We start from the raw sequence: 12,430 nt of genomic DNA, 5'->3' as shown, positions 1-12,430 counted from the left end.
ACAGTAGTAGTACCAGGACCCACGGGGGTTATTCGTATGATACAACTGCTCACAGAAATGGAGTAGATAGAATTTGAAGGTGACCCCTGTGGATAGAAAAGGGGTTCTGTAATAAATCTGACAAGTCCAGTGACCGAAACTAACCTCACAGGGTGATCTGATCATAAATTCCTAGCAGGGCAGGTCACGGTGGGTAGTCACACCCCAGGCATATATCTTCTTTAGTAAAAGTGTTATCTTTGCCTTATCCAGCCCTGTCAGTTGTTTCTGTGCATCTAGGTCAACATGCCTTTGAAATACCAGAGTAATCCTCTTTTCCAGACCCTTCAGAGGCATAACCACCCTCAAGGGAGCACATTATCTTGTTAACTATCCTGTAATCCAATCATAGGGATTTTCTCCTCGCTTTCTCCCACCTTCATGTAATCTTCCTTAAGTTCCCTCCTGAATTCCAGATATACCAAAGGAACAGCAAAACAGACATTCTCCTGAGCATCTGAGAGCTTGCTTTCCATCGTGTCATCAGTTTGGCTCAAATGCACACTTATAAAAATGCTCTGCACGTTTCAGCGTTTCTTACACCAATATCCTCATGATGTTTGTTTTATGGGTCTGCTTGGCTAGGCGGTAGGACCCAGTTATTTAATTGAACCTAATCTAGTTGTTGCTGTCAAGGTATTTGGTAGAAGTGGTTCATGTCTACAATCAGTTGACTTTAAGTAAAAGACATTTCTCATGATAGTGCAGATGGGTTTCATCCAATCACACCCCCAGCCTGCCCGTTAGAGGACCTTCCTAAACAAAACACACTTACAAGAGACATCGGCGACTTGCAATTTCTCTCAAGAGAGCCTAGCTTCTCAGCATGCTCTCTGAGACCATCCCTGCCCCGGCTCTTGGCTGCCTCCCGAGCATCCTGCCTGCGCTGCCCCTCCAGCCTGCTGTCCCCTCCCCCATCCTATCTCCTGCTTGGTTTTCCGTATGGACATCATGCAACTTTGCCCCAAGACATCTTCAGCACCCACTCACTCTGTACCAGATGCTTGTGAAATGCAACTGGTTTTCTACCCAGTTTTATCCAGTCTCCGTAAGGCATCTCAATTCTTTACAGAAATTAACAAATGATTTCAACACTCATCTTGGCATCCAGGGTGCCAAACATGATACCTGACCCAAGAAGGGCAGGGAGAGGCTGGGCTGGACAAAGCAGTCTGTGCCTGCCACTCTCAGGGCATAAACTTGGCGTGTTATTTCACTGCTCTGGACCCATATATGAAAGATGCCTCGCCATGCTTCCCAGGGAGTTGGAGGATTAAAGACATGTGAGTGCCGAGTGCCGTCTGGATTGTGGTTTGTCTCCTCTTTTGTGACAATTTTCTTCTCAGTTTCCATTGAGCTTTCTTCCTCGGAAAAATCTCAGTGAGTCAAAGGCAAACGTTAACGTTACATGAATGAAATCATGATCATGTTATAACATGGCCCCCCTTTCCGGCAAATGCTTTACTGACTCTTGAGGCTTAACTGACTCTGTGCTGTGCTGAAGGAAAAAGCTTCCTCAGGTCCCCACCCAGCCCAGTGGATTCCTTTTTGACATCAGACAGACTAAATTAGTAATTACCATCGGACACCTCCGCACTGTCGAGGACGGCTTTCAATTAGCAGGCAGCTGCTGCACTCCCATTAGCTAATGTCACCGTCCCAGTGTTTTTTCTGAATGATAATTACAGTGTGCACCAACGCATATTTTTAACTGTTCCCTTTTTTTTTTCCTAAATGGAAAGAATGTCATTCTCTTTCTACAGAAGTGCAGCTGCAGCATTGTTGTCCCTATTAAGAAAATTAAAAATAAAACAAAAAACCTGGACAATTTTCCCCTAACAAGTGGCCACATGAAACCCCAGGCTTTCAGCCTGAAGAGAAAATGTTGTATATTTGTAACCAGTTTTAGCAGCTTGCAGTGTATGTGCGCACGCGTGTGTGTGTGTGTGTGTGTGTGTGTGTGTGTGTGTGTGTGGCATATTTGCAGGAATAATAACTATACATTGCTTAGAATGAAAATTGTCCCCAAAGTTTCTTCTGGACCCCTCTTTTTGGAGTGATCATAAGCTATAAGGGAATGCCCATGAAATAGGCAGCTGGAGCTTAGGAAACCTGTTTATTTTTATTCTGTTTTAAACATAACATGGTACGTTCCTTTGCACGCTTCATCCAGCTTCCCAAAAGACATATATACTGTGGTATACTCGTATGTAATTAAGGTTTATAGAACAATAGTTACATATGATCGAAACTAAGAAGTTAATATTGGTCCAGGACTCTTAACAGACTTCATTCAGTTGTTCCTTATTTTCCCACTTATGTCCTTTTCCTGCTCATGATCCAACCCAGAATCCCACATCACACTTAGTTGTCACATCTCTTGTGTCTCTTCTGATCTGCAACAGTTTCTTAAGCTTTTTCTTTCATGCCTTGGACTAGTTTGAAGAATACTGGTCATGCATTTTGTGAGTGTCCTTCCGTTTAGGTTTGTCTCATTAGATTGGGGTTACAGATTTTTGAGAAGGTATCACAGAGGTGAAGTGTCCCTCTGGTTGCATGATATTAGGGCGTATGTAACGCCACCCTAAGTTATCGCTGGTGGTGGAACTGACCATGTGGTTGAGGGTGCGTCTGGCGGGTTTCTGATACCAAGGTATTATTTTTCCCTTTCTACACCATATTCTTTGGAAATAAGCCTCTAAGTGTAGGCCACAACCCAGAGGAGAAGCATGAAGCCCCACCTCCTAGTGGGGGGACATGATATACTATTTGGTAGAGTGAAGATTTGGGGAGCCTGGCTGTAATGGTAGATGGGTCTCTTACACAATCTAGGGCCAGTAATTCACACTGTCTCAGCCTCCGTTTTCCTGATATAATATGATAGTCTGTATACGCCGCGTCCCATAGTTTGCCCAGCTTGAATGCCCAGTGCTGAGACGGTAAGTTAGGGCGATGGACTTTGCAGTTAGAAAGATGGCGATTCACCCTCCCACCACAAGCTATCAATGGCCTTCGGTTAGTTTCTTAAACCCCATAAGCTTCAGCTGTCTTGTCTCCAAAATGGGATGCTAGTGATATTGAGAATGGAATCAAAGGAGTTCATAGGATTATTTCCCTGCCTGTGAGCCGGAAGAACGATTTCGGGTCCTTTTCCAGCTTCGTTGAAACACAGTTCCAACAGTAGTAGCGTGAAAACACTGCACACCCATCCCGCCTAATCCCCGAGTTGTGCACAATTACAATTCTGGTGAAGAAGATGGAGTCTGCATTGCATGTCAGGTGAAAAATAGCTCTGGATCAGCTCTTCCACTGAGTAGAACACTGTATGTCAGTTGGTGCCTCAGTTTCCCTATCTGTTAAACAAGCATGACCAGTGCAGCCACGGGCACAGTGCCCGCCACTTGGCAAACATTCAATTTCTGAGTTAAGTAGCCGGCGTACCCATCACAGACTGCTAATTGCAGAAGAATAGGTGGGTTCACAGCCATGAACTCGTGAAAGGCATAAAGTATCATGACATCCAAAGTGAGTAGCTGAGATCACGGCAGTGGTTTGATTTCAGGTAATATAGTTGGTGTCTATTCTTGAAATAGACAATGAAGGCTTTGAAGGGTGATTAGCCTTTGCCTTAAAAAACTAAATAAATGTACAAATGTGTGGACCATTGGGTAAAGTTTGTTATGTAGAATACATTAGGCATTTGGTGTTGGTAAAACTGGTACACTTTTACATGCTGGTGGCTCAACTCTGTTTAGAAAGAAATGCATACATAGTGTAGACAGCACGTCATAAGACTATTATGTACTTTGATCCAGGGAATGCATTTATGGGCCTCAAACCTAAAGAAATAGCTCAATTGAAGAAAAGAACAGCATCACGAATGGAGATATTTCTTGTTACCTTATATATAATCATGGGGGGAGGAGTTAAGAACTTCTATTCCAGAAATTATTCTGCACCACAATGTTAATTACTAGAAATGAAACAACATATGTAGTAATTATGATAGATTGTTTAGTGCAAATAATACCATGTTTCCCCTGAAAATAAGACCTAGCTGGACCATCAGCTCTAATGTGTCTTTTAGAGCAAAAATTAATATAAGACCTGGCATTATATTTTATTAGATTTAGATTAGATCCGATCTTATATTAAAATAAGACCCAGTATTATATTATATTATATTATATTATATTATATTATATTATATTATTATAAGACCCAGTCTTATATTAAAATAAGACCAGGTCTTACATTAATTTTTGCTCCAAAAGACGCACTAAAGCTGATGGTCCGGCTAGGTCTTATTTTCAGAGAAACACGGTAATAAGGAATGACATACACATCATGCTTGGAACTGTGAAAATTCGGGAGTGTGTGGACAGACTCTAGAAGACAATATGTAAAAGTGAAAACATGCTTCTTTTAAGAGAAAAAGAAAGTAATTAGGTAAAAGTTAACCAAACACTCTTTTATGGTAAGTGTTCAAACAAATCATCCAAACTTGAAAAGTTACAAAAAATAGATATAAATGTTGTTCAAATTTCCCAATGCTCGAAACAAAACACGAGGCCCTCATGAACACCTTCTGCTGTCCGTAAATATTGTTTTCAACCTCCTTCTGCCCTTATGTGCCCCCTCCAAGCTCCTAAATAAAATTCATACAGTCAACCCAACCATTTTTAAAGGATGAAGAGAAACATTTTCAGGACTCTATGGAAGGAGGGAGAGAAAGAGCTTCTTTTCTTTCCATTTTTCTGCAGCTTGTTAGAATCTCAGAGCCTGTGTTATTGAAACCCGAGGGTGACAAGCGTTAAGGTGAATCTATTGCCGAGCCTGGGTCCTTTAATGAGCACATTGATCAGAGAGAAGCTCAAGAAAGCACAGTCCGGTGACACCTGAATGAATATAAATTTAGCCCCGATTGAAGATCTCGCACAGTCGGCCTGTTCCCTGCTGACCGCGTTAGCGAGAGGAAAGAAAAGCAATTTCAGCCTTCAGTCTTGATTCTCTTCACGCTGTTGGCAGTTCTGAAGAAGAACAAGTTATGACTATTTTACCTCTAAAAGCAATGGGAACTTGTCAAAGATTCCTTCCCTGGAAGTGACAATCGAGGATGAGTCTCCTCAGGACTGATTTTGAATCTGAAATCAATCCATTTGCCTGGAGGACGAAGTACTTTCAAACCATAGAGTTGTCCAGAAATTGGACAGGCCGCCCCCTCAGGGAGGGAGCACCCCGCCACTGGGAGAATGCAAAGCGGGCCAGGTTGGTCGGTGGGCAAGATGTTTCAGAGGGGCTCAAGCATGAAAAAGAGATTTGGGGAGAGGTGGTGGGCTTGATACTGGTACCTTTCAGAGTCTAACGTTGGCCCTTCATCATTCTAGAAAACCAGCCAGTGGACTGGCAGGAATCACCGGGGGTTGGACCCAGACAGATGGAGTTCTGGATTCTGGCTTTACTATTTACTGCGTGGCACTGGCCGGCTCCCTGTGCTGGTCTGTAAGTACCTCAGTCTCTGTGTTCATCAAACGGAGATTAGAATATTGTCTCACCTGTAGGGTTGTCATGAGAGCTTTTGTGAGATAATGCTTACAGGGAAAGCGCTTATCACAGTGGCCGTGTCACATGGTCTCAATAAATGTTATCATGACTACGATTATCCAGTGACTTTGCTCTACATTCAATCATTACACATCGAGCCCTTCTTAGGAGCTTGGTGTTTTTACCCACAATATTTCACTTAAACTCCTGATACGGGCTGAATTGCATCCCAGAAAAGTGCTGGGTTGAAGTCCTAACCTCCAGGACATCAGAATGTGACTGGAGATAAGGCCTTTAAAGAGATAATGAAGGTAAAATGAAGTCATATACGAGGTAAAACCTAATCCAGAATGACCGGTGTCCTTTTAAGAAGAGGTGATGAGGACACAGACACACCCAGAGGGAAGACCGCGTGAGGACACAGGGAAAAGACGGCCATGTACAAGCCAAGGAGCCCTCAGAAGAAACCAATCCTGCCAACACCGTGATGTTAGACTTCTAACCTCTGTAACTGTGAGGAAATACGTTTCTGTTGTCTAAGCCTTCCACCCCGTGGCACTTTGTTGTGGCAGCTGAGGGAGCTAGTATACTCCTTAACCACCTTGGGAGGCATTTTCCAAAAGAGGACACAGGTTCCGTGAGGGCAGTGAAATCTTCGAGCCCACGAAGCTCCCTCAAGGAACTGTGGTGTACACTGAGGTTCACACTTAAAGTGCCTACTACGGTATTTACAGAAGTGAGGGCCTCCTGGAGACAGAGCCGGGACTCATCCCCCTGCTCCATCACCCCTGCTCCGTCCTGCTCTGAATGCTCGTTCTTGCTCACTCCCTGTCCCCGCATGACGAGGCTACCGACCCTTATCTTTTCCTGGCCTTTCTCTCCTTGCAGACTTTGGCACATCAGCACCCTTTGACTTCTGCAGCCTCTTCAGAAGTATTTTTGACACAAACAATAGTTCTGAGTTTTGCTTTTTCAAGAGGCATCAGCACAATCCAGGCAGAGACACTGGTGACTCATTTTGATCATCGCCTTAAAGCGATTCCCTCTGTGAGGCCGGACCTGACAGGTCTCACTGTGCCGTGAAATCTCATACTATTTTTATACCCTTTAATCTATCTTTGAACAGCCTCCTTGTTTGGAATGCCAGGCCCTGGATTCGCAGAAAGCACATTTTCGAGAGCGGTGAGGACAAACTTGGCCTGTCCTAATCAAAGGTGCGGGGAGCCCCAGTCTGGGGTCCTCAGCTTTTCCAAAGTTCTCCTCCACTGCTTCCTTGTATGGTGGCCTCAGTGGGAACTCCCTGGTCACTTGACAGGGCCACTGGCTGGCTTCGTCCATCTTAGTAACGCAAAGCTCTCCAAAGCAGGATGCTGTCAAAATGTTTCTAAAGGGCTTGTGCTGTTCAGCTGAGTCACTGTTCTTGGAAGGTCATTAGGAAAATGACATTTCAGGGTGAATATCAGGGAAGGGGTCAGGCCCTTGCAATGCCTCCCAGGCACCCTGAGGCCTAGAGGGTGATCGGCTTTTCCCTGGGTTCCTTAAGAGCTTTGTACATTTGTTTGTGTTTTTATTTCATTCAATGTAAGAAGCACCCATGGAGACTAGGCATGAAGCTCACTATTGCATTCACTTCAATGTCTTTCTTTTGGATGATACAGTGAGTTCCTTTGTCTTATTAGGAATTTAAGGTGGGGGCACACTTCTCCTGCCCGCTGGAGATCCAAACCAAGAGAACCGCACACACGAGAATGATAGCCAAATGGGAAACGACTCCATTTAATTCAGAGACTAGCTGGGCAGGCAACTTGTGTGTTTTACTGCCAGGATAGCTGTGAAAGCTGAGTTGGAGAAAGGGGTGTAGCCTTGGGTCCCCCATGGATGCTCTGACTTTCCTTAGGACCCTCCACTAGGACCCATCTGCTTTGGCCAGGACTCAAGAGAGGCCCTGAGACCCTAACGTCACCCCCAGAGCGGAAGAAGGTCAAACAAGACCCCATGGGACAAGGCCTGTCCACAATGCTTATTGCATGGGGGAAGAAAGGGAAAGAGAGCCAGCCCCGGACGTGGGGTCTGCAGGACTTGAGGCCGTGGCCCTGTCAGTCGAGCATTAACTCTTCTCAGTGATTTGGGAGGTTGTCAGAAAAATTCCCTTTTCCTTGTGGGAAGAATGGGAAGAGGTATTTCCTGTTCCCATGTATACCAGGAGTAACAGAAACGTAAGCAGAAAATGCAGAAGGGCACAAAGCCCCTCGCAAACACTACATCTGGATGGGGCCTCCAAGAGCATCGGGTCTGAGTCACCATTGTTTGGGTGGGAAAGCACATGAGTGAAGGGACCTGCCAAAGGGCCACACGGTCACTCCTAGCAAAGGGGTGGTTCGAGGGTGAGTGCCCTATTCCCCCATCTCCTCTGTCCTGAAAGCCTACTGATTTGGGGACATTCCTTGTCTGACGACTATGGTCCAGCCACTCTGAAGTTCACTCTGCAGTGAGGAATGAGCTGTGATCTTTTTGAGTTCCTTTCTCTCCTTTGAACTTTCAAATGAACATGCGTCCTTGGGGAAGAGGAGATCTCTGAGAGCCAGGAAGGAACCTCCCTCTGTAACCAGCCTTCTCCCCCCGCCCTCCAAACCACGGGGTTGCTAATAAACTTGTTTTCTTGCAAGGGGACATCAAAGCACTGAATTTCCTTCTCTCCACTGGCTCTATCTTTATAGGCCAGAGGTCAAGCCAAGAAATGCAGTGGAATGTCACCTTCTAACCAAGCAAATAGGACAACAGATGAGTTTAATGGGATGGGTTCACGTTGGGGATGGGATTCAGCGACTGGGGGAGTTGAGACATGGATGGTAGAGCCCGGCTCAGTTATATGGCCGGTCTGCCTAGAGCAGGACACTTAGAGTAGGGCTGTAACCCCAGGTCCCAACACTTGGAGACCAGGTTCTTCATCCACAGAGGGACGAAGCCAAAACAGTGTTATGCAGGACCATTCATGTTTCCCAGGGTCCCTGCCAATTACTCAGCTGAGCAGTGAACACCCATCTCTGGCCAGTATGCTTAGAAGCCTTACCTCCTCCACATGGGAAGGGGTGCAGGTGGAGCTTGGAAGAGGCAGCACGTGAGCAGCTTCTTGAAAGGTGACATTCAAGCTCACTAGTGGGGAGGACAGTTCCTGCGGAACAGAGGGAGCGGCACAGGCAATGCACAAAGGTGCAAATTGTCACGGTGAATTGGGAGCTTTAAACGATTATGTGTGGCCAGAGTTCACGCTGGGGGTGAAAGGGGAGAGGGGACGAGTCTGGGAGGATGATCAGAGACCAGACCACCGAGCTGCCTACATGTCCTTCCAAGTTGTTGGCGGTTTTCTCTGAAGGCATTTGGAAGCTACTGAAAGTTTTAAGGGAAAGAATTTTCCGCCTTCCAGCCAAGATGGAGTAACAGAGACCAGACTGATCTTCTCCCTTAAAACAACAAAAAAACAAAAAGCAAGCAAACAAACAAAAACCCAACTGGACAAAATCTATGAAATAGTTTTCAGACATTGGGAAAGGGGCAGTATAGGACAGCAAACCCCGAGGGAAGGGGAACAAATGAAGTCAGCTCTATGAATACTCCTGCATGTTGCCTGGGAAGTTTCCAGGCTGTGGTACAGGGAGACGGAACCCAAACCCCATCCAGCGATCCAAGAGTTTGGAGACAGAATTAAGAGTTGGTGTAGGGCAAGGTGGCTGAAATTGTCTGAGCAGTGCTCCAGAGAGAATACGCCACAGACAGAGAGGCTTCCTGTGTACCTGTGGCTGCTCAGGGGCAGGTAGGGCACTGGGGGGTGGGCCCTAATTCTGTCTCCAGGCTTCCAGCCAATCCCCATCCCCAGCCTCGCTCTTCCTTCCTAAGTACCCCTGCTCTGCGTGTGGCACCTTTCAGAGGTTCTGCAGGACCGTTCGGCACGTTTCCCATCTCACATATCTGTTCTCTGCTTTGGATCTCATTTTCTCCTCTGTTACCTAAAGTTAACGATAATCTTAGAAATCTTAAAAGAAGTAAATGAGGTGAAGCTGGTACGGAGCCTGGCACAGGGCTTGGCACACGGATTGTGGATGAGAAATGTGTCTACTTCCATCCCCTTCCACCTTGCCCCACTCTCCCCCCTTCCTTCCTTTCTTCTTTCCCTCCTGTTACCCTTTCCTCCTCCCAAGCATTATGCATTCATATATTTCAACCACCTCAGGCTGCTTTCAGGACAGCGGTTTGTAATTACTGCAGCATGGTGTATAATGTCTGTGGCAAATTTATTTCCTTTCATACTTCTTGTAAGTGTTGCTGACACAGAATGAACGTCTCAAGTCACTCAGAGGCAAACAAATGAGACGGAAAACCCGCCAGCAATAAGGCTGGGTCGGGAAGCACATACAGGTTTCAAAAACTGCTCTCGTCTTTATCTTAAACTGTGTGGTAGTTAGAGGCTTGTCTGGGAAGATAACATGCTTCCCTGTGAACGGGCCTGGCCCTGACCTGGGAGGGACGATGGGAGGTTTAGCGCCGGCTCTTTGTCAACGGCCCTGTCCAGAGTTTACCAGAAATGGGAGGGAGCTAGAGGTGATCCGACCCACACAGTGGCGCTGACCCGTCTCAAGGCCAAAGCATGCAGCGGGTGGGCCTCTCACACCCTCCAAGTTTCGCCCTGGCCCACCAGGCTCCCCGTCTTATTTCTCTAGTCTACACTTGTCCCTAGCACCTCGCCCCTTGCTTTTTATTTTTCATTAATTAATTCAGCAAGTATTTATGGTTCCCATCATGGGGCCAGGTGTCCTTCTGGGCACTGGAGACAAAAATGAATGCGCCTCTGTGCTTTCCGTCCAGGTGCTCACAGGTGGCCGGGAAGACAGGCACTGAATAGGCCCTTTCAGTTCTGTGAGGCTGGTGGCAGCACACAGGTAGTTTGGGGACAGCAGAAAAAAACAACCCCTAAGCCTGCCTGGGGGGCCTCCGCGAGTTTCTGGGAGAACTGAATTTTAAAAAGAGAGGAAAACATTTTTTCACAGCCAAGGAAACCATCACCAAAACAAAATGACAGTCTACTGAATGGGAGAAGATATTTGCCAATGATATATCTGAGAATAGGTTAATATCCAAAATTTACTTAAAAAAAAAAACTCTTACAACTTAACACCAAAAAACAAAAACAAAACAAAATCCAATTAAAAAATGGACAGAGGGCCTGAATAGGCATTTTTCCAGAGTACATACAGATGGCTAATAGACATATGACAAGATGCTCAATGTCACTAATCATCAGAGAAATGTAAATAAAAACTACAATAAGTTATAAACTCACACCTGTCAGAATGGCTATCATCAGTAAATCAACAAACAACAAGTGCCGGCGTGGATGTGACGAAAAGGGAACGCTTGTGCACTGTTGGTGGGTTTGCAAACTGGTGCAGCCACTATGGAAAACAGTACGAAGGTTCTTCAAAGATTAAAAATAGAACTACCACATGACCCAGCAATTCCACTCCTGGGTATTTATCCAAAGAAATCTAAAACACTAATTTGAAAAAAAAAAAAATGCACCCCTATGTTTACTGCAGCTGTATTCACAATAGCCAAGATATAGAAACAACCGAAATGCCCACCAATAGATGATTGGATAAAGAAATTGTGGTACATTTACACAATGGAATATGACTCTGCCATAAAAAAGAATAAAATCTTACCATTTGCAACAAAATGGATAGACATAGAAGATATTATACTATGTAAAATAAGTCAGATGGAGAAAGATAAATACCATAAAATCTCACTTACATGTGGAATCTAAAGACCAGAATAAACAAGCAAACAAAATGGAAATAGACTCATAACTACAAAGAAAAAACTGACAGTTGCTAGAGGAGAGGGGGTTCGGGGATGGGGGAGAAGGAGAAGGGATTAGAAAGTACAAATTGGTCAGGGGAACTTGAAATATAGTGTAGAGAATATAACTAATAATATTGTAAAGACTAAGTTGGGTGTCAGATGGGTACTGGACTTATCAGGGGGATCACTTCATAGATTATATAAATGCCTAACCACTGTGGAGTACACCTATAATGATACTGAACGTCAACTATTATATATTTATATATATATATATATATATATATATATATATATATATATATATTTAGATACATGTATATACATGGCCAAAAACATGTATATACTTTTTTTTTTTTTAATTGGGGATGGGGAACAGGACTTTATTGGGGAAGAGTGTGTATTTCCTGGACTTTTTTCCAAGTCAAGTTGTTGTCCTTTCAGTCTTAGCTGTGGAGGGCGCAGCTGAGCTCCAGGTCCAGTTGCAGTTGCTAGTTGCAGGGGGCGCTGCCCACCATCCCTTGCGGGAGTCGAACCGGCAACCTTGTGGTTGAGAGGACAGGCTCCAACCAACTGAGCCATCCGGGAGCTCAGCAGCATCTCAGCTCAAGGTGCTGTGTTCAATCTTAGTTGCAGGGGGCGCTGCCCACCATCCCTTGCGGGACTGGAGGAGTTGAACTGGCAACTTTGTGGTTGAGAGCCCACTGGCCCATGTGGGAATCGAACCGGCAGCCTTAGGAGTTAGGAGCATGGAGCTCTAACCGCCTGAGCCACCGGGCCGGCCCCTACACATTTTAAGAAAGGAAAAAAAAAACTATTAAAACTATAATACTCAATATATACAGACAACAAAAGATGAATACAAGTCCTGTTTGACTTCTGCAATGACAAGAGGTGCTCAGAGTGGTTGCCATCAGCGTCTAGACACTTCTGATTATGGCAAACGATTGCTGGAGCAACGCTGACCAACGTGTCCACTTAGATACAT

This window comes from Rhinolophus sinicus, chromosome 6 (genome assembly GCF_057876585.1).
Source record: "Rhinolophus sinicus isolate RSI-liver-muscle chromosome 6, RSI-T2T, whole genome shotgun sequence".
Taxonomy (NCBI): Eukaryota; Metazoa; Chordata; class Mammalia; order Chiroptera; family Rhinolophidae; genus Rhinolophus; species Rhinolophus sinicus.
This window is presented reverse-complemented; position numbering follows the sequence as displayed.